The sequence below is a fragment of the Marmota monax genome, unplaced genomic scaffold (assembly GCF_021218885.2).
Source record: "Marmota monax isolate L192 unplaced genomic scaffold, Marmota_monax_Labrador192_F-V1.1 WCK01_AAM20220418_F8-fsc00074, whole genome shotgun sequence".
In the NCBI taxonomy this organism is placed as follows: Eukaryota; Metazoa; Chordata; class Mammalia; order Rodentia; family Sciuridae; genus Marmota; species Marmota monax.
In genome coordinates this window covers 1,150,892-1,175,088 of record NW_026694232.1, presented here as the reverse complement: position 1 = coordinate 1,175,088, position 24,197 = coordinate 1,150,892, and the positions used below count along the sequence as shown (strand labels likewise).

At 33.9% G+C, this 24,197-nt stretch overlaps 1 protein-coding gene across 2 annotated transcripts in view; it reads right to left on the bottom strand.

Moving 5' to 3' along the window:
* The window catches only part of Naaladl2 (N-acetylated alpha-linked acidic dipeptidase like 2), a 1,254,678-nt gene extending 1,233,512 nt beyond the window's left edge, over positions 1 to 21,166 (bottom strand). Inside the window, exon 1 of one of the 2 annotated variants that reach the window (XM_058586183.1) lies at positions 21,100 to 21,166. The gene's annotated coding sequence lies outside the window, so the exon portion shown is untranslated. The remainder of the gene's footprint in view (positions 1 to 21,099) is intronic. The other variant, XM_058586185.1, reaches the window with a different exon arrangement.
* Between the last annotated feature and the right edge of the window lie 3,031 nt (positions 21,167 to 24,197).

Here is a 24,197-nt window from a genome sequence, read left to right as displayed (position 1 = left end):
ATATCAGTCATTTTATACAGAGTATCTACAATAATAAAGATTTTTGCATTTCACTTTAACAATATTTCGCTGGTTTTCATACTACTTCCATATTTCTATCCCTAATTTTTTGAAAAAAAAACAATCCATATATATTCTATTTACAAAATGTTTTGAGAATCACTTTACCATTAAATCAACTTTAAAAAGACAGACATTATTAGAGAGAGGGAGCATGGAAGGAATAGATGAACTCTAGGGCAAAGGGGTTGGAGGGGAAGGGAGGGGACATGGGGTTATAAATGATGGTGGAATATGATGATTATTATTATCCAAAGTACATGTATGAAGACACGAATTGGTGTGAATATACTTTGTATACAACCAGAGATATGAAAAATTTTGTTCTATATGTGTAATAAGAATTGTAATGCATTTCACTGTCATATATAAATAAATAAATAAGACAGACATTATTACCCTATTCACATATATGATTACACTACTGGTGTGACTCTACACCATGTTCAGCCAGAGGAAGAAGTTGTGTTCCATTTGTGTACAGTATGTCAAAATGTATTCTACGGTTATGTATAACTAACTAGAAAAAATTAAAAAATAAAATTTAAAATATTTTAAGAATTAAAAAACAGAGAAGAAATTTTAGTTCTGACTTCAATGATTTGTGAAAACAGTTATGTATTCTACATTTTAACTTCTGTTTATATAGATGGTGGCTGCATCAATTTGTTCAATTACTCAGTAAACTGTTTTGTGTTGATTTCTGAAGAATTTTGCAACAACCAAGAACAAATGCTCTGATAAAAACCATTCCTGTGTAGAAATAAGTAATAACATTTTAAGAATTAATATTTAAGAAAACACTCAAAATAAAATAGAATTCACCTATAAGCAAACATTTTTCTTATGAGTTCTTCATAAAACAATGGCATTAAATGAACAGATTATTAAAAATTAGATTTTTTTCAATGAAAAACATCCAGAAGAATCAATGTTTTTATAATAAAAATCCCAATATAGTCTAAGTAGAATATACCCATAAGAACACATAATTTATTATTTCCAGTTCAATTATTCTTTTAATGAGATAAAATTAAAAGTATATAGATGAAAATTATGTTATTTATGCTTTACAGTGATTTTAGATATTCAAAGAATAATAAAATTACACACATGAACACATATATATCCACAACCATACCTGAGAGGTGGGGAAGACAAAAACAGTATTATCTTAGAAACTTTTAAAAATAGATAAGGAATTCACACTAAGAAGCTTTAAGTGCTTCTATAGATTTTAATTAACGATATTTTGTGACTTTCCAGAAATATTTTAACAATTAATTAAATTTTATTTCATATTTTTAAACAAATCACCATAAAATCTAGGAAACAGATGTTAAAAGAAATTTTCCAAAGAAAAACATGTAATCTTAACAATCTACTTTTATACAAAATAGTAGTATCTTTCCAATAAAAATCAAAACAGCTTAAATCCACATTCCTGAAAGGAATCAAAGACAAAATATTTTGTTCAATGCTCTTGTCCAAAATACTATCCATCTTTTTCTATAAAGTGATAAATTGTATTGAAAAGAATATAATTACTAAACTCAAATGTGATTCAGATAGCCAATAAGATGTTTATAATATAATACTAAGAACTTATACTCTTGGGATCAAAAAAAGTAAATTATTCATAAAAGATCAATGCTTGTTTCATATAGCCATCACTATTAATATTGGCATAAAATACTTCACTTTGAATATAACAAAGGTAAAATGCTTCATGATAGAAAAATTTTAAACTTTACAGTAAGTCAATACTATTTCATTCCCTACATGCTATTTAGATCTCTGCCTCTATTTTTTCAAAGTATGTTTATAATTCTCAAGAATTATAAACATATGAACCTATTGAGTTTCATGACAACTTGATGAAAGGAGCCATGTATACTTTGTCTATGTGCAATTGCAATAAATCCATTACAAAGTAAGGGGGAGCTGTCATAGCAGTACTATATAAACAAAGGATTTTTCAAGGTTACAAAGAATAGGTAGAGAAAATTTCCAATAATTAGCTATCAGGTAACTAAAGGAATGGAAGAAAGAAGGGAATGTAATCTCAAGAAAAGTCTTTTCACTAAGGTTACTCAACTGAAGAAGAAAGCTTGAAGAAAACAAACGCATTCATTTAAAGATTTAATATTTGTGTAAATAAATGCACAGTGACATAGAAATACTTAGGCTTATTATGGCCCAGTAGATGGTCTTTAGATGATATATTTTTCAACCAACAAAAATTATATTTATAGGGCTAGGGATATAGCTCGGTGGTAGAATACTAGCCAAGCATCAGCAAGGTCCTGAGTTCAATCCACAGCACCATGAAAAAAATAAATTAATAAAACTTAAAATATACAAGATGTTATCTATAAATTATGTTTAAAAAATTCAATTTCTGGTAGAATCTAAGAAATGAAAGAGAGAGAGACAGAAAGAAAAAGACCAGAAAGGAAAAAAAAATGTCTAGGACATCTCTGGATAGTATAGGTGTTTTATTTCATTTTGTTTTTCTATTTTTCTATATAGTTCTAGGCTGTTTATATGTTCCACAATGTTGGTATGTTATTTTGATATAAAAACATTATAAATGTAAACATTCTTTTTCAAAGAAAATATTCTCTGAAAGTCAAATTTAAATTAAGGTAATAAATCAAATAATCCTGTATTCTTAAAAAAAGTTGTACTTTTATAACTGAAAAATAACACAAACAAGTTGTAAATATATGATCTATATCATTTAGATCTTTCTATCCAAATTTCTTCCAATAGCAATAAACATTGGGTGCAATGGTGCACCCCTATAATCACAGAAACTCAGAAGGCTGAGGCTGAAGGATGGAAAGTTCAAGGCCAGACTTAGCAATATAGTGAGGCCCTAAGCAACTTAGAAAGACTGCCTCAATATATACAATTAACACCCATGAATCAAATGGATTCCTATACATTGGTGATAAATCCAGTGAAAGAGAAATTAGGAAAACTACCCCATTCAAAGTAGCCTCAAAAACAATAAAAATATTTGGGAATCAATCTAACAAAAGAGGTGAAAGATCTCTGTGGGAGGCCAACCTCTCACGTGATTTGAGTTACCTCCCTGGCTGGGTGAGAGGCCAATAAAAGCTCATGAGTGCTAATGCGCCGCGCTCCTGCGCTCGCTCTCTCTCTCTCTCTCTCTCTCTCTCTCTCTCTCTCATTAGGTGACTGAAGGCAGGAGCTAGGAGAAGCCATCCTGGAGCTGGTATTAAAGGTAATGAGCATCTTGTCTCTTTAATTTAAAACTCCCTAGCAATTACTTATGAATGGAACCTTCTTTCATGAAGCCAGCGCTGGTCACGTGGCAGAGACCTCTACAATAAAACTAAGAACACTAAAGAGAAAAATTGAAAAAGACCTTAAAAAATGGAAAGACCTCCCATGCTATTGGATAGACAGAATTTACATTGTCAAAATGGCCATAATACTGAAAGCATTATACAGATTTAATGCAATTCCTATTAAAATTCCAACAACATTATTCAGAGAAATAGAAAAGGTAATTATAAAATTCATTTGAAAAGATTAGAGGCCCAGAATAGCCAAGCAATCCTTAGCAAGAAAAGTGAAGCAGAAAGCATCACAATACCAGAACTTAAATTATACTTCAGAGCCATAGTAACAAAAACAGCATGGTTTTAACACCAAAACAGATATGTAGACCAATGGTAAAGAAGACACTAAGACCAACCCACATAAATATAGTTATCTCAATCTAGACAAAGACACCAAAAACATAAAATGAATAAAGGACAGCCTCTTCAATAAATGGTGCTGGGAAACTGGAAATTCATATATAGCAAAATGAAATTAAAACCTTCTCACCCTGCACAAAAATCAACTCAATGTGGATCAAGGACTTAGTCACTAGGACAGAGACTCTAAACCTCAAAGAAGTAAAAGTAGGCCCAAATCTCTACCATTCAGGCTTAGGAACTCAGGTCCTTAACAAGACTTCTAAAGCACAAGAAGTAAAATCAAGAATGGGATGAAATCAAACTACAAAGCTGCTTCACAGCAAAGGAAACACTCAGTAACTTGAAGAGAGAGCCTAGAGAATGGGAGAAAATCTTTACCATATGCACCTCACATCGAGCATTAATCTCCAAGATATATAAAGAACACAAAAAAACACCAAAAGAACAAAGAATCCAATCAATAAATGGGCTAAGAAACTGAACAGACACTTCACAGAAGAAATACAATCAATCAACAAATATATGAAAAAATGTTCAACATCTCTAGCAATTAGAGAAATGAAAATCAAAATTAAACTGAATTCCATCTCACTCCACTCAGAATGGCAATTATCAAGAATACAAGCAACAATAAATGTTGGCAAAGATGTGGGGAAAAAAGTATACTCATACACTGCTGGTGGGACTGCAAATTGATGCAGCCACTATGGAAAGCACTATGGATATTCCTCAGAAAACTTGGGAATGGACCCAGATTCCTCAGAAAACTTGGAAATTTGACCCAGTATTCCCACTCCTTAGTCTATACCCAAAGGACTTAAAATCAGCATACTACAGTGATACATTAATGTTTATAACAGTTCGATTTACACTAACTAAACTATGGAACCAACCTACATACTCTTCAACAGATTAATGGATAAATAAAATGTGGTATATATACACAATGGAATATTACTCAGACTTAAAAAAGAATGAAATTATGGCATTTGCCAGTAAATGGATGGAATAGAGAATATCATGCTAAGAGAAATAAGCCAATCCACAAAAAAAAAACTAGCTTTTGATGTGCATCAGCCTATATGTTTAATTCCCAATAATTCGTATTTGTTGGAAATTTATTTATGGATTTTATTTGAGAGAGGGAAGATCTTTTTTAGTTTGCTTTGTTTTTTCATTTTGTCTTAGCAGCATGCATTTATGTTCCTATAAAGTCAAATCATCTTTAAAGCAGGTTTCATCTTATTCTTAGTAATGTTGCTAGTGTTGTATTAACATGTTAAGCCAACTTTAAAAAAAGTTAAATAATTTTTTCATATCAACTCATAATTACAGAGCACATACAATTTAACATGCAGGTGGTTATGAAAAAAGGCAAGATTACTATCTGTCAGGGGGAGCTATAATTCTACTTTATAAGGCTCCAGTTGAATACTATTTCAAAGACTGTATATAAGTAAAGAAACTATCTTTGAAGCTTACAATTGTGTATTTTAGTTGAGGATTCCACAGTGCTTTAAAAATTAGCATCTGTAATTCTCATTTTGAGGGTGAAGAATCTACTGACTCCATAATCAGTAAGATTACTTAATGCATACAGGGCAGACTCCTAGAATTCTGAATGAACATTCATTTGAGTCACTGTTCTCTGTATGTTCTTCACATTCAATCTTCACAAACACTGAGAAAATCAAATAAACCAATAGCCTTCATTTTCATTTTCCCCACTTCCCCACTGTCCTCAAACCTGACATTTTCTCCATTTTAAAACACATCATTCTTTGAGCATGTCTCTTATTTCGGGCAGCTAGTCTCTAATATTATCAAGTCTTCTATTAAAAGGCTTCACCTAGGCCTTTCTCTCTAAAACCTACTGCATATTCTAGATAGTCATTCATAAAGTTAAAAACAAAGTAAAACAAAAAATATGAAAGGACCAATAAAATTTACCAATTTTGTCAATATATTATGAAGAAGATTAGATTAGATATAATCACAAAATAAAAGAATAGCCAACTCACTGGAAAATAATTATTTTCTCATTCTCTAAAAGACCAGAGGAAGCTTCCCAAAGAACTTGGGACCACTTTTCAGGACCACCCCTTCTATCTAACCCACCTCCTTTCTCTCTCTCTCTTGCCCATTCCCCCAAGTTCTCCTCCAATCTGTAAAAGTGTTAGCTAGCGATTGTTATCTTTGCAGTTGCAAGAAATATAACAAAGGCTTGCAGAAAATACTAATTAACTTGGAAAGCAATTCTGAGTAGTTTAGCATCTCTATTGAATAATGTGAAAATAATAAATAAAACTGTACCAGCATTGAGTGAAAAAGCCATTACTTGTGACAAGTTTTTTCAAAAAATATTTTTTTTTTTAACCAAACCATGTATCTGGATATCAGCAGAGACTAGGAGGCAGACACCAATTTTCAGTCCCAAAGTGGTTTCATCTCAACGGGATCTATGTGAATCTGAGAACATCATTTAATATTTCTTTTTAAATAGAAAAGGGAAGAATAGATTATCTTTTTTATTTTTTTTCTTTTAGTTGTTGATGGACTTTTATTTTATTTATTTATATGTGGTGCTAAGAATCGAACCCAGTGCCTCCTCACACATGCTAGGCAAGTACTCTGCCACTGAGCTATGACCCAGCCCCAATGATCTCTTTTCTGTTTGTGTTCTTAATTTGTTTTATTTTTTCCATATTTTATTGTACATTATAATTATACATAATGGTGGAATTTGTTATTACATACAAGTTCAGTGGTAGAACATTTGCTTCTTCCCTAGCACTGTGAAGAAAAAAAGTTACTTATACCTCTAAAAATATAAGATCCCTGTCATTTATGGTTAATACAATTATTCAAATGTAAAAATGATTTTGATTTTTTACATCCCAACACTTATACTTACTCATTTTAATTCAATAGTTACATATTTCCAAGAAGTATGTGAAGCACACATAAAATAAAGTTGCTATAACAAAGAAGTTATATTCAAAAATGTAATACTTCAAACTTACCAACATCATTTTTCACATTAATTTGTTCAATACCAATAGAAGAAATTTAGAAAGAAATGCAAATTGGAGTAGGCATAATAAACTTTTGAGAAGAAAAACCTATATATATGTTACACATGAAAAATAATGTCAACATCAAACCATCATCTCTGATCTATGAAATAAAAGGTAGTCTCAGATAAAAACATAGTTTTGAGAATTTAAAAAAAACCTTGCCTTTCTTACGTCTTAGTAATTGATTTGTTTTCTTTTTTCATTCTCTAAATTACACCAATAATTCTGTGAGGGTAAAATCAGGATCCATCTTATTTATCTTTGTTTTCCTCAGCAAAGATAGGTATAAACAGAACAAAACTGAATTGAATTCTATACCAAAATGGTCTCCAATTATTTATAATCAGTATAAAAAATCCTGATTTCCTGGACCCATCCATCAACCAAATTCCAGACCACATATCACAATATTTATTTTAAGAAAAACATGACTTGCTGATTCAATCTTTCCATTTCTCTAGTTTTCCCCATGCCACCCTATTGTGCAGTATAATTCAGCAACATTAAGTTTCCCAAAAGGTAAGCACAGGTCCAATGGATGGCATCTCTGGAGCCTACATTTGACCTATTTTAATTAAGTTAAATACCAATTACATTACTGGTCTTCACTCATTCCTATCTCCAGTGGCTTAATACAACTCTTGAATTCATCATTCATACTTTCAATCTTCCTGCTTCTTAACCCACAAAGTTCTCTTTCCTTCTGTATTTACTTCTGTATCAGTCTCTGGGAACTATCTAGAAACAGATTTCCCTTTTTATGACTTAGATTCTTCATCCTCCTTACTCCTACGCTGCCTACCTGCTCCGCCCACCTTTATGTACAATGTGTGTGCTGTCCTCCCAAAAGAAGCTTATAAACAATCAAAATCAGGCCTTGTCAACTATTCTAAGGTACTTTCAGGTAAGATAAATCCTTATTTCCTATCTATTAATGCATCTTATTTTCTAAATATACCAACTTTGTTTAAGCAGTAGAAAGTCATTACTTTTTACAAGACAAACTGTGTCTTCAGCACCAATCTTACCTGTTGTTAGCCTAGGCACTTCAGTGTACCTGATAAGGCTAAGAACAGGATATGAAGTTATAATATATTTGGGGATGAACATTTTCACAAGAATAGCAGGCAACTGGGAGTAGCTTTGGTTTGTGCTGCTCTGTTAGAGAACATTGTAGGGTATTTATGTTTGTCATAAAGACAAATTCACTTAAAAAGCATATTCTGGGCACTCCAGGTACTGTAATTAATAGATGCTAGATGAGTAAAAATACAGAAATTAAAAGACACTGTCTCTGCCTATGCAGCAAATAGGAAGTGCAGGGTGGATGTGAATGAAGAAATAATAAGAACTAAATAATAAATATAAAAATGAAGATAGGACCATAGTTGAAGAAGTGTGACTGACAGGGGTAGGAGGCACTTATAAAAAATAAATACACTTTAACTGGATCTTGCTGGATATATAGGCATTTGTCTTTTAAAGAAGAGAGAAAGGCATTTCAGGCAACAGGATCAAGTAAGTGCAAAGACTCCTATTGTATTTGTGGTTGGGATCCATTGGGATAGATCAAAATGTAGTTTAGTCCTGGGGAAGGGAGATGAGGCTGCAGTCTTCAGTAGAGGCCAGATTACATCCAACCTCATTTGAGGGGTTAAGAAGTTTGGCTTCATTCAGAAGCCACCATGGATAATTCAATAGAAGAGGAACAGTATCCGAAGACTGGATACCAAACATCTTGTAAAATCGTTTCAAACTTTCACTCACAAAAGTATACCCTCACTTTCTGGGTAAAGACATCACATTCTTACCTTACTGATCCCCTTGTCCTTCCTTGAGGCTTGCCATAGAACAGAAAATGAAAACTGGTTTCATCCAAACCCATGTCTGATCTTACCAAATGCCCTTCCCGGCAATTGAGGAGAATGAGAAAATGGTGAAAAGTGACATGGAAATTAAAGGGAAACAGCATTTATCGAGTATTAAATGCCACATAATATATTATGGGCTTTACATACAGTACTATCTAATTTAACTTCAAAACAATCTTCCGAAGTAAGAAAAGTCATTCCCAGTTTAAAGAGGCTAAAATACAGGTAAGCCAAGTTGTCAAGAATCACAGAGAAATAGAATACCCAAATAGGACACTGGGATTTAAACCCAGACCTAACTCTAACAACATGCACATATATAGCATAATGCATTTTCTCATATGCCACCTTAATTTATTCTTACAATAATGCTTATGTAATATACTATTATTAATATCACTCTAAACTCATTAATTAGAATTCTGAAAGGTGATCACACATATGATAAGTGGGTCAAGTAAGAAACAAGGTGTGAGAAAAAATCAGATGTCCTAGCAGGGTTCCCAAATGCTTAAAAGTGAAATACCACAATGCAGATAACAAACTGTATCTGTTAGTCTGTCTTCCTTAAATGCTTCACTATCTCCAGTACTTCTTTAATAAACAGTGTTTAACTGGTTTTAATGCTATTTTTGTTTTTATATTAATGTGAAGGACAAGCTATGTAGACAATTCATGTGTTGTGAAAATGGATAAAGATTTCTTTTTCACTATCTCCAAAAATATGTAATCCAAAAAAAAAAAAGGCATGTGAGATAGACCAATGTCAAAGATATAAACTAATACAATGGCAAGTCTTTTTTATCAAACATTAATTTACAGGTTTTGTAACTATTTTGTTCTGAACACAATGTGATGGGCTTTTTATCATAAAAATGCTTAGAAGAGTTCAAATTGGATACATACTAAGAAAATGTCTAGATTATAATACAAACACATCTAGCTTCTATTATGTAGCTTTCTGCTTGCTTTAAAATTGAATTCTTGGTAACAATGATGTGAAAAATCACACAATTAGATTTTTATATTTGATATTGAGCAAATAAAAGAACAGCTACTTTTTTATGGATACATACCAGGCAGCAATGAAGTCAAGAGTAACTTTCACCATTAAAGGGAAGAACTGGTGATTATGAGTCACTTGAATCACACCAATGTCATTATCTCTCAAACATTATCAATAAATTAAACTCTTGATATTAGCAGAACCCAAAGTAACATCCCCAAATTGAGGTCGATACAGATGTTAGAGACAGATGGCTGCATATCATGTTATACATGGTAAAAGTAAAAACTAACCTACCTTTTCTCTCTGCGTGTATACAATTTCAGGATTTTTTTTTAACTTCAAAAAATGTCCAAGATTTAATAAACATTAAAATAAACTGATTTTTCATTGTAAGTAAAATTAATAATGGGGGGTATAAAATTAAATCATATGCAATTGATCAGATAAAACAAAATCTATTGAGAAGACAAATAGGGCTCATTCATTCTCTGCCTTGCCCTTCCTATGCATCTACCTCAAAATTGGTAGAGCCAATGAAGAACACTACATGCTTATTTATACATATATTTCCGCTTTAATGACAGAAAACTGATAAGAATAATGAAGATGATGGCAATGTAGAACTAATGTTTAGATATCATAACAATAATAATATATAAGAAACATTCAGATAACAGAGTAAAAACTGAAAAGATAGGTAGGAATTCTTTGCTGTATTCAGATAACCTAAAAAGGGAAAGTACTAATGGAGAGATAGCCACTATTATTACAGCTGCAAGTTTCAATAGTATTTTAGAATCTCCAAATAGAGATCCAGACAGAAGACAGCTATTTCATATATTAACAATCATGAATTTTCAAATAAAGCTAAAATATCTTGTAAGGTATTAAAATTTAGATACATATAAGCTGTGCTTTAACAATATATTTACACTGTTCACACGACAATAGATGAGACTAAAATCCCAGATCATGATTGCCTGGAAATACCTCTGAAAAAATCTATCATGAAGTGTTTCTCAGATCTTGGTAGTAGAATAATTACTCTCCTACAATATTGGCTAAAGAAAATAAAGTGAATGATCATGATGTAGTCTGTAGACATTAACAGTTACAAAATTAAATGTGGTACTATGCCATTAATAATACTTTTGATGATGCTGAAATGTTAACTTTCCTCCAACTCTGAGTTCCAATAAAATGTAAGGCTGTAGAGGTACTTAAGACACTCAACAAGACTCCTCTATTTGCTCCCCCATTTTCTCTGTTGTTTCGACTAGTAATTCTAGCACATATATAAAGACTAAGTCATACAGATGGACAAGATCACATGATATCTCCTGTTTCCAATCTTCAAGCATATTAACGACCAGCTTTCTAAAAGATTCTAGATAACTTGAGATTGAGCCTTCAAAAACTTCCTTCATAGATGACTTCAATAGTTATACTTATTTAACTATTTAAGCTCTCTTGCATTCTAAAGATAATATTTTGACTTTATCTTTTATGATTCAAAATATGAAATGAGCTAGCATTTACATAAAAATTTTAAAATTAGAATAACATGAATAATCCCTTTGCTAAATTCAAATACCTCCAATTCTTGTAGTATCTTCATTTGAGGGTGGTATAAAAGGTACTTTTGTGGTGATGGAAGTTTTGTACCTTGGATATGTTGATAAACACATGAATCCACATAAGATTAAAATAACACAGAAACATGCAATACAATATCGTGGTTTTGATATTGTACTAAAGTTATGTAACATGCAATCTAAAGGGAAACCTGGGTAAAAGATAAACAGTGAATCTCATATTATCTTTGCAAATTCTTATGTATATCTATGGTTTTAAAATAAAAGGTAAAAAAGGAGTGGGATTGAGCATCTTGTGGAAATCATATATCAATGCCAGAAGAAAATAAAGAGGGAATATATTTCCACAAACTAAGAGATAAGAATGGGCAAATACCAGGAAAGCAAATTAAACCAAAATGTGTGAATAGTGGTAATAATCTCAATGGCATGTAATAAACTTAGTAGTGTAAAAATTACATGAATATGACAGCTAAACTACCTATTTTTTACGTTAGCTATATCCTTTCCTGGAACTTGAAAATATAGTCTATAGAGACACTCTACAAGTAAGAACTATTTTTAATTTTAAATTATTTCAGAAACCATGTATCTTACATTGGATGTCATATTCACATCCATTTATTTTTTTTAAATATTTAATATGCCTGATAAATTACTTAACTATTTTCCAAAAGAAACATTTTTTTTGTTTTGTTTTAGTAAATTTGACACTCCAAGACAATGGCTCATATGTATGCCTGGCTTTAAGCACTCCAAGAAGCATCATCTTATTTTCTAGCTTCTAAGTAGCGGCTTACAAAGAATTTAGCTGGCCCATTTTGAAGGATCCTCTAATCCCCTGACATCTAGGCTTTCTTTGGAAAAATTCTTACAAGATGGATGACTGCTAGCATTCTATTATTCCAAACAATAGCTTACTTAAAGAGTTTATCTAGGTAACTTTCATCTCCTATAAAGAGAAATTCCATAGGAAACAGCACTTATACTTTCTCATCTCAAAAAGAACCAGTAAAGTCTTGAGGCATTTTCATAAACATACATACCAGAATAGGCATAAGCGATTTTACCTGGCTCTTATTTTTTTAAATGTTCTGAACTCCAGCAAAAGCTTAGGAAAAGAATCCAAGACCACAAGCTTTCTCAAGTTTGCCCCCAAATTTATCTCTTTAATAATCTCTTCACTGCTAGAGAAGGTCAGGTAAAAGAGGCTTTTATCACGTAAATGTGATTAGCAATTCCAAACAATTCCTATGACTAAAAAAGTGTTATAGCGCCCCAGGGGTGTTTACTTCTGTTTGAGCACTCTGAGAGTTTGGAAATCTATGAAAGAATGTTTTCAGGTTTGGTTAAGTGTTTCAAAAAACCTGAATGGGGCCCTATAGAGCTGAATAGGATACAAGCGCTTTTAGAACCAGGATATGTTCCAACATATTATCAAATTACTGGATGATATATAAAATGAAATGAAAATACACACACACACACACAAAATACAGAATATAATAAGTGTTTCTTCTTGATTTTATCTCTAGTTTCTAAGCATAATAAGATAAAGAGACCCCCAAACACATTTAGGAATGTACTGAAGTCATCACCAATGATAACTATACACAATGCACAGGAGTAAAAGAACACAGTTTATGCAAAGTTATCAGTTTACCAGTGTGGATTAATAAAGTCCTAAAACTGAAGACATTTATGAATAAATTTGTATGCCAAGATTATAAAAAAGCAAAAAGTCAACTATAATATAAAAACGTGCTCTTATATTCAATGAAAATAAATATGAAATTTTCATTATGTTTTTAAAACATAGCATTTCTAAAGTTTTTCATGACTGAACATCAAAAACTTAACATATCTGTAATATATTCCTATTGAATCATACTTTGGTAATTAATACTGTGAGCATACATTTCCATTAGGATAAAAATGTAACTTAAAAAAAAATAATATAACATGTATATAGCAAATAGGAAAAAACATGCTGAGCTCAAAATACTAGGTTTTTATGCAAGATGAATCACCTTTCTTATCTGAACTGTTCAGATCAAAATGTCAAAACAATTAAATTACAATTTTGTCTGACATCAATAATCCCATGCAACAGTAGAAAACAGACAACCCTGTTTCAGGCATACTGTTTGCTTTTAACTGGCAGACAAATTGAACAATGAATCAAATTTTGCTAAAGAAAACATGAGACACACTGCCAGATCACAGAGGTCAAGGAATTCATCAAGACTTACTTTCCATACAACTGCATGTTTCTGGTTAAGGGGAAAAAAAATCTCTTCCTTTGTACAAATACAAAACCACACAAACATAGGGCAGATGCTTATTTACCTACATGTCAAAAACGACTAATGCTTCTAATAAATCACACATAAAAATAAATCACAGTGATTTTATAGTTATATGTACTAGCTGATATTTATGTTTACACATATTTGTATGTTTATGTGTATATACAGAAGGGGAGCTTAAATGTTTACCTTAACAATCCTACTTTTCCCAGATAGTTATTTCATCTATTTTTTTTTAATATACTACGTATAAAATTACACAACCATATTTTTGAGCCACAGAAGTCTTAAAGATGATCTAAGCTATTTCCTCACTTTTCATAAATAACTTAAGAAGGCCAGGAGAAGAACTTGAGAACAAAACTATTTGGGAACAGAACTGGATCTAGAAATTTGGGCCCATAACTCCTCATCTTTTGTACAAATCATATCATATATTTAAGAGATGGACTCTTGAAATCTGTATTGTCAGCAGAAACAATGATAGACTTCTATATATCATTTATATATGCTTACTTTTTGAGTTTCTGCTTTCAAAAATCCACTGTCTTCTTAAGAAAACGATGCTGTATTAGAATCTTCTATCAAAGCAACATACTCAACTGCAACATACATTCAGGATTGGTCAGCATCTTAAAGCTTTTACATCTAAAATCACAATATAGGGCCTTTCTTGAATACAAATAATTGATGTACAAATTATTGTTCATTCTGTGATTTGCTGAAATTATTTTAATATATACTTCTTTTTCTATGTGACCAAAGATTATGCATCATTATGATTAAGAAATATAGTTGCTGGAGGTGGGGCTGGGGCTGGCGCTCAGAGGCAATGCACTTGCCTGGCATATGTGAGGCACTGGATTCAATTCTCAGCACCACGTATAAATAAATAAAACAAAGGTCTACTAATAATTAAAAAAATATTAAAACAACAAAAAAAGAATATGGTTGGTTGCTGAAATAGTACTGCCTAGCCCCATTACTTACTGTTAACTTGAGGAAGTTATTTACCCATCTTATGCCTTAGTTTCTTCACTTGTAAAAATAAGAGAAACTATTCTCTAGGGTTTTGGTGAGGATTAAGTAAATTGTTCCATGCAAAATATTATGCTGGTACTTAGTAAATGCTTAATAAATATTAATTACTATTACAAAGTTTTAGTTTACCAATAGATTAGCATTATTGGAGCTGATGGAATCTTAACTCTTATGTAGAATAAGGGTTGAAAGGCATTTTGTAAAAGGCCAGATAATAAACATTTTAGGTTTCCCAGACCATATAGTCTCTGTTACAACTACTCAATTACAAAGTTTGTTCTAAATGCAGACAATAACTGATGGATATGGTTGTATTCCATAAAACTTTATTTACTAAACAGGTAATAGGCTGGATTAGGCCCATGGACCATAGTTTCAAGCCCCTTAATGCAGAATAACCACACTCTTCAGAGAATGAGAGTGAAGAATAGAAAGATGGAGTGACAGAAAGTTATCCAGCAAGCCATTGACAGATATAAAACTAGAACCAAGAACTCAACAATTCTCTTTAATGTTCTGTTTTCTTTTTATCATGGAGAGGTTCTAAGAAGTCTTCCTATCCTGAACTACCAACAGAAACAATCTCTCCTTTCTCTACACTCTCACAACATATAAGATCAGCAGAAAACTGATAGATTTTGAAGGGCAATGAGTACAATGGGATCCATTAAACGATTCTCTTTATTTTTGAATATCTAATAATTCCCACAATGAATTTTTTAAACCAACAACTTTGAAATACTCAGTACTCTTCATAAGTTATTTATCAATTATATCAGAATATTTGTATATACTCTTTACCAGAAATGGTAATGTTGAGGGCAGAGATGATGTCATTTAAATAGTGGTTATCATCATCCCTTGCTAAAACTTTATATAGATCCCTGTGTTATAATAAAGATTCAACAAATAAATGGTCCCTAAATAACTGAAGGAAAGTCACCTCAAACAAGTTATCTTTTCCAACTTTAACAGTTCTCTCCATCTTGATCCAATATCCATGGGCAATGTTCTCAAAATGCTATATTTTTCTATAGCCTACTTGTTGCCAATCCAGTCTTATTTCATTTTCAAAAGCCAATTTGAAATGTAATCCTGCTAATATTTCTACCCACCTCTCCCTTGTTAGATTCACTACCAGCAATAACACTGTTTTCCATTTCATCACACTTAGTTATTTAAGTCAAGGGTTTCTTGTATAATGACAGTATTGTCCTAAGAACTTTCCTGTAGTTATCCAATACACAGGAGGTGAGATTCAAAGATATCATCCTTCTCATCAAAGGTTTTCCCAGATTTCACATTAGGATTCAGTCTGCCTTATTTCTGCTCCACTGCCCCCAGTTAACTTTTATCTTGTAATTTCAACTTGTTTTCCAAGTCTTCTCCAGAATAAAACTCAGGGAACAAATTTCCCTCTTCTCTCTTCAGAAAAGACAAAGTTATTTTCATCAAGAAATTCTCAGAATCTCAACGTATTCTTTCATCAAATTTCTCTGAAAACAATTTTTAGGAAAATCAAACAATTCCTATAAATTACTCATGCACCAGGACTGTCAAGCAAAATATGAGAAAAGTGATCCAAAGTAAACATCTACATTCTCCACCTGGATGTGTCCACACACTTTTCCTTTTTTCTTTAATTACTAAACACCCCATAATCCTAGACACAGATAACCTCTCCTGTGGAACATAAATACCCTTTCTCACCTACTTAAAAACACTGCTCCCTCTCTCCTACATCATTAGCTCTTCAATTTCATTGGATTTCTCATTAGTACAACAACATAACACTAGTTTTTAAAACTTTATTATTATTTTTTATTTGTTCTACTTAGTTGTACATGACAGCAGAATGAATTTCAATTCATCATACACAAATGGAGCACAAATTTCAATTCTCTGGTTGTACACATGTAGAGATATACATGTGTATATCATCTGTGTACCTAGAGTAATGATGTCCATTTCATTCCATCATCTTTCCTACCCTCATAACCCCTTCCCACCCTCTCCTTTACCCATTCCAAAGTTCCTCAATTTTTTCCTGTGCCCCCCATTATAGATCAACACCCACTAATCAGAGAAAACATTTGGCCTTTACTCTTCTGGGATTGGCTTACTTCACTTAGCATAATATTCTCCAGCTCCATCCATTAACCTGCAAATGCCATGATTTTATTCTCTTTTAATGCTGAGTAATATTCCATTCTGTATATACACCATAGATTCTCTATCCATTCATCTACTGATGGGCATCTACGTTGGTTCCACAGTTTAGATATTGTGAATTCAACAACTATAAACGTTGGTGTGGCTATGTCACTATAGTATGCTGATTTTAAGTCCTTTGTAGAGTGGGATAGCTGGATCAAATGGTGGTTCCATTCCAACTTTCTGAGGAATCTCTACACTAGTTTACAAAGTGATTGCACCAATTTGCAGTTCTTCCAGCAATGTATGAGTGTACCTTTCTCCCCACACCCTCTTGGAAGCATTCCCTTTAAAAGCAGGAAAAAAACAGGGATGCCTTCTTTCACAACTTCTATTCAACATACTCCTTAAAACTCTAACTCTAGCAATTAGACAGACAAAAGAAATTAAAGGGATACACATAGAAAAAGAAGAACTCACACTATCAATATTTGCCAAGGACATGATTCCATATTTAGAAGATCCAAAAAATTCCACCAAAAAGCTTCTAGAAATAATAAATGAATTCAGCAAAATAGCATGATATAAAATCAATACCAGAAATAAAATGCATTTCAATACATAAGTGATAAATCCATGAAAGAAAAATTAGGAAAACTACCCCATTCAAACTAGCCTCAAAAATATAAAATACTTGAGAATCAATCAAACAAAAGGGTGAAAGACTACTGCAATGAAAACTACAGAACACTAAAGAAAGAAATTGAAGAAGACCTTAGAAGATGGAAAGATCTCCCATGCTCTTGGATAGGAAGAATTAATATTGTCAAAATGGCCATACTACCAAAACTGTTATACAGATTTAATGCAATTCCTATTAAAATCCCAGTGACATTCTTCATAGAACTAGAAAAAGCAATCATAAAATTCATTTGGAAAAATAAGAGACCCAGAATAGCCAAAGTAATCCTTAGCAAGAAAAGTGAAACAGGAGGCATTACAATATCAGAAGTTTTAATACAGAGCAACAGTAACAAAAACAGCATGGTGTGGCAGCAAAAGAGACATGTAGACCAATGTTACAGAATAGAAGACACAGAGATGAACCCACATAAATACAGTTATCTCAATCTAGATAAAGATCCCAAAAACATACATTGGAAAAGGATAGTCTCTTCAACAAATGGTGCTGGGAAAACTGGAAATCCATATGTAACAAAATGAAATTAAACCTCTATCTGTTACCATGCACAAAACTCAACTCAAAGTGGATCAAGGACCTAATAATTAGACCAGAGACCCTGCACCTAATAGAAGAAAAAACAGGCCCAAATCTTCATCATGTTGGATTAGGCCCTAATTTCCTTAACAAGACTCCTAAAGTGCAAGAAATAAAATCAAGAATCAAAAAATGGGATGGATTCCAACTAAAAAACTTCTCAGCAAAAGAAACAATCATTGATGTGAAGAGAACCTACAGTATGGAAGCAAATTTTTACCACACACACATCAGAGCACTAATCTCCAGGATACATAAAGAACTCAAAAAACTTAATAAAAAAAAACCCAATCAATAAATGGGCTAAGGAACTGAACAGACACTTCTAAGAAGATATACAAGCAATCAACAAATGTATGAAAAAGTTTTCAACATCTTTAGTAATTAGAGAAAAGCAAATCATAACATTGTTTTGCACATCTTTAAAACTCTCATCTTTAAAACTTTTTTCCACAAAAACCTTGAAGTCATGCATACTATCGTCCTCTACGATTTCTCTCCTTCTACTTGGTCACACACATTACAAACAAGCTTTCACTCCTATCATTCCATGAAAACTGCTATCATTAAGGTCATCAATAATTTCCTTTGCTAAATCCACTCTCAATCCTCATCTTTAAAAACAGCACACCAGCCCCCACTTCCAAATACTTCCTTATTGATTTCCAGGATTCCACACTCTTGCTTTTCCTCTTACCTCACATACAGTTCTTGTTTAGACTCCCTTTACTGGTTCTGCTCCATCTCATAATGTTGAAGTGCACCAAGGCTCAGTCCTTACTCCTCTTCAATTTTTTAAACCCACAGGCTTTTGATGAATTCATCTAATCTTTTCACTTTTATAATAATCTATCCAATAAAGAACCCTAAATGTATATTGTTAGCCTGTCCTTCCAACTAACTGCCTTCTGGACATTTCCACTTGGATATTTAAAACATGACTGACACTTAATGCACCATGATCCAAATTCTTAATCCCACGAAATTTTCCTCCTACATCTTGTCCATTTCAGTTAATTAAAATCTATCTGTTCAATTGTTCAGACAATTAAGTTTTCCTTAATTTATTTTGCTCTCACACTTTATACCAAATCCATCAGCAAATTTTGTACAAAAATATGTATCTTATACTCTCGAAACATCCAGAATCTGAATTTTCACCACCTCCACTATTATCCAAGTATAACCCACCATCATCTGTCACATGGATTATTATAATAATCTAATGGTGTCCCTGCTTCTCTTTATTTGCTAGTCTGTGTGTCTAGAAAGCTCTTTTCTCCATATGATTATGGCTCACTCCCTCACCTGCTTTAAGTCTACTGAAATGTCACTTTCTTTTAAGGAATCCCCTCAAAACCGTGTTCAAATTTCTAAACACACACACAAAAATTTTTCCTTGCTTTATGTTCGCCATAGTTCTTATGATAGTATCACTTCATATTTTCATTATTTATTTTATATAGTATCTCCCTCCTCTAGGATACATATTTCAAGAAGGCAGAAATTTGTTCTTCGCTTTATTCAGAGTTAAGAACAGTGTATGACATGTCGTAAGCACTGGATGTTTGTTAAGTGAATAAATAAGCCTTAAATTCTCTATGTGAATCTGATAACGATTTATGTAAGCAACTAATAACTCATTTCACTCTTGTTGGTTCTGTAATAAAAGTTGAAAATGTTTTTCATGTGGTCTCTCTACATTAGTTCAACCTTATCAAGAAAAGTTACTATCATATTTCGAAGGAATTTTGAGATCAGGGATTATGGACTGTAAAGGAGAAAAATCCTTGAACAGTTTAACACTTTCATCTTAAACTGGTACTAAAAGAACCTCTTTGAACATTAAGAATTTTTAAAGGAGAAAGAGAAGAAATGGGGACAATCCTATTCAATTGCCAGTTTAAAACCCAACCCTTTCTTTAACCCCTCCCGATTCTCCCAGTGCTCATAAGTGTTCCTTCTCCTGAATATAGAATCTGTGGAGGACGAGAACACAGTCTTTTCTTTTAAATCCGTCACTAATTAGCACTTGACAGACAAAAGCGCCGCTACTGAATTGTGCTGACCAGAGTAAATACTACAGTAACTTATTGCTTAACTGCAACAGAAACTACATCTTTAACTAGGTTTCTAAGATGGTTTCAAACAAATCCATCTTCTCTGTTCTGAAAGGCTAACTTCAACCCAGTAACTTTGTGTACAGTTGACTACAGTCCTCAGGATGCAAAGACGAATTATTTAAAAAGAGAAATGCAAAAGATACTATACTACGTGTATTTGGTATTCTAACAGTGAGGGACAAAAGAACACAAGATACTACTAATAAAAAGGAAAAAGGAAAGATGGGGAAGGGGGAAGTCGAGTTACGGAACAATGAAACCATAGGGCAACTGTAGTAAGCAGACACTGGGATAAAAGCAGCGTAGGTTCTAATCACAGGCTGCTGTTTTCAGAGCTTCTCATAAACTTCCTTGAAAAGCCGTCCTGCGCGTCCTCTGGAGCTGCATTCCACCCGCGGGGGCGGCAGTCGGAGCGAGCCTTCCTAAAGCGCGGGTCTGCAGCGCTGGAGTGTTTACCTGCGTCCCGCTTGGGAGCCGCATCTGGCAGCCCCGCGGCGCGGAGCGCGTGCATGTGTGGATGTCAGAGGCCAGCACTCGGAAGCTACAGGGCTCGGCTCTGAAGACAGCCAGCTTCGGGTGGTGGGCGGGGGCCTCCCTTGGGCCCCGGGACTGCAGAGCCAGGTGCCCAGCGCGCCACCCCACGGGGTCGCTTGCGCCCCGCGGTTGCCCTGGCCCCCACGGCCCCGTTACTTCTCGCCGGATTGGCGCCCGGAACCCAAGTAGCTAGCCCAAGCGGGAGGGAGAGGAGAGGAGCGGAGCGGTGGAGGGCTCGGCTGAGGCCGCGCCGCCTCAGAGTGCCGCGCTGGCTTTGACAAAACTTTGGAAAGAGAAGGACTCCGATTACCTGAGCGGCGCGGGCGCGGGCTCGTCTGCGGTACGGCTGCCGGGCCGGGCGGGTTTGCAGCAGCCGTAAAGCGGGAGCAGCGGGCGCGAGTCCGGGGCGCGAGCCCTCGTCCACGAGCGGCAAGCCCGGGCGCCTCTGCCGTGAGCGTCAGCCGCTTGGCCGAGAGAGCGGGCCGAGTGGGGCTGAGTCATAATAAAAGACACGTTTGCCGAGCCAAGTAGGAAGAGGGGCCTCGGGGAATTGGGTTAAGTGGCAAGAGGGTCAGAAACGGCGAAGGCATGTTTTAAAAAGTGGTCAAAACTGGAAGCTTGCCCTATGGCGTCTCATCAAAGATAGGAGTTTCCTTTGTAATGTGCATACAGTTTGCAAATATTCTTTGTATCGAAAAAAAAAAAATAAGTTTCTTAAATGCATTGCTTTGGGGCTGAATTCCGGGTATAGCTTTGTCGCTTACGCAGGTTACTTGAAATTTGGGTATTTGTTTCTTGAAAATTTCTTATCTTTAAACGGAGGAGGGAGATAGTGAAGAGAAGCTTAAGTTTATAATTTTAAAAAGAACAAGTCCCACAATGAAGCAAGGATTTTTTTTTTTTTTCACATCGCTTGATTTAGATAGATATCACAATGGAAGAGAAGATATTGGAGCCTCCCAAGTAACAAATGAGACTGAGATGTAACTGAAGAGAAAAAAAAAAAGGAGGGAAGGAGGAAGTGGATGGAGGCTGGGGAAGGATAAAAGAATAAACTAGGCTCAGTTCAAAGCGGGAGGAGGAGAGAAGAGAGGGAGGAAGGAAGAGGGAAAAAAGAAAGGAAGAGAGGGAGTTTGGAGATGAGAATATAACTGCTTAGTATCAGTAGCTTAAGAACAGAGGAATATGTTTACTCGCTGTTTAGAAATTCATGACAAACTCCATTCACTGAGGGAGATTTTTTAAGTATGTAAACAGATAAACAACTGTCTAAAAATGAGCCCCAAATGAGAAGCCTTTGCTCCAATGAATGAGATTTGGCAGTTCTGCAAAATGAGAAAATTCTTCCTTCTGCTACATCTTGAGGGGTTGAGTCATCAAACACATAGCAGAGATTAGTGGGCTGGATTCCTGAAAGGCACACCAGATGGATACATTCTGGTTAGTTTTAATAACTGTGTGATGTTGCCTTCTGTAGTTCTGTCAATTTTAGAGGAAGGGAGTCTGAATAAGGATTTGAGGAGTGAACTTGAAAATAAAAGTCAAACTTGTTACTTAATATATGAGTTTCCACCCACCATGAGCTTACAGTTAAAGATTCCAAAACGCATCGCCATTTCTCCCACTTTTCTCTCCTCTGTTTCTGCTTTCACTGTATTTCTTTTTAATCTACTTTATTACATTATTTTTTACAGTGGAACAGCCTAAGGAAAAGGTGGTTTTAATTAATATTATGGAATGGAAGGAATTTTTGCTAGGCCTCTCTAGGGTAAAACTTTTTGAAAATGGGTTTTTAGCTAGAATTTTAATGAGAATGAGAACAACTTAACAAATGTAAAATCAGAAGACATTTAGACAAATAAGAAAACAGTAAGACTGGAGTGAAAGGGAAAGGGGGTAGAGATTAGAAACAGTCCTATTTCCTAATTACTATAAGAACCAAAGACTATCAGACAGAAGTGAGTGCCTGCCTCCACCACCTAGCCCTTCAAATTAAAAGAAAAGTAAGAAAATGGACGGGAGGGTATCTCAATCGAAAATTTTTAATGATTTACATCTCTCTAAGGGGTTCCTGCAGGGCAAAGTCTTAAAGGGCACCTCTTTCTGCACCTTTTGAGGTGATAATATTTTGCAGGTGGGAAGATAAGAATCCCATTTTGTTTCAATTTTGCTAAACCTTCAGACTGGGGCTAACAGATTGTCACGGAACCTTTATTAATGTGAAACAAAGAGATAAGTTCTTAAATGGAAGGAACCCCTTAACTGAAAAGGAGGAGAACACAAAATGGAGTTTCACAAAACAGAAAAAGAGTTTTGGATGCTTTTCTGAAGAAAACAATAATATATGTAGAAAGTAAAAATAGCAAAATCCCTGAATAAATGAAATTTAATTACTACTTAATGTAAACTTTATATTCTGTTGAAATTTTCAATTTTACTGTAAAATGAATATATTTCATTTAGTATAAACAAATAGTCAACACAAACTAAAGCTAGGAATCAAGAAGATCTGTTTAGATCAAACAAAAAACTCATGTTACCTGAACAGTTTTAGTTTAAGAAGAAAATTCCAGTTATCTTAAGTGGAAAATAAAAACTTACCACCTGATTTTGTATACCTATTAAACACCCTATCACCTGAATCTCTTTGGGGGAACTTTAGCATTCTGTAAACTGAACCTTGACTCTAGATTTGAGCCATATCTCTAGCCCTTATTTATATTTTGTTAGACACAAAGTCTTGCTGAGTTGCTCAGGGCCTTGCAAAGTTGCTGAGGTTGGGTTTGAACTCTGAATCCTCCTGCCTTAGCCTCCTGAGTCGCACATGATTACACTCATGTGCCACTGCAGTGGGCTTGACTCCAGGATTTTTGAGCATGCAGTGAATTTTGACTTATTCATGTTGCTTTTAGAGCTCTTAAATCCGTCATTAATTAATGTTAATATTTAAAGCATAAAATGATGGGCTTTGGAAGGTGTGTTGTAGATAGAATATGGATCTTTATTCTGTCAATTTGCTAATCTACAAGTTCCTTTTTTACTTATACAATTGAATTTAAACAATATGCTGATCTGATTTCATTTAACACTTCAAAGAAGATTATATTGGAAAACAGTTGTTTAGATTTCCAAAGAGCATATTATTTTTTTCTAATTTAAAACCTCAATGTGGCAAAGATTCCCTGCCACATTCCTAACACTTAGTTATATTACCTGTTGCTAATTCACTCAGTAGAAAGAAGCGATAGTATAGCCAAATAGCCTCAGCAAATTTATAGTTTTGGAAATAAATTTCAGGAATGCTACTGAAGACTACATGGAAGCTGAAGTGTGGTTGTCAAGCCAAATGTGAGTTTACAAGATTGCTAGAAAGGACAGTCTTAAAGATGTAGATTAAACCCAGATCCT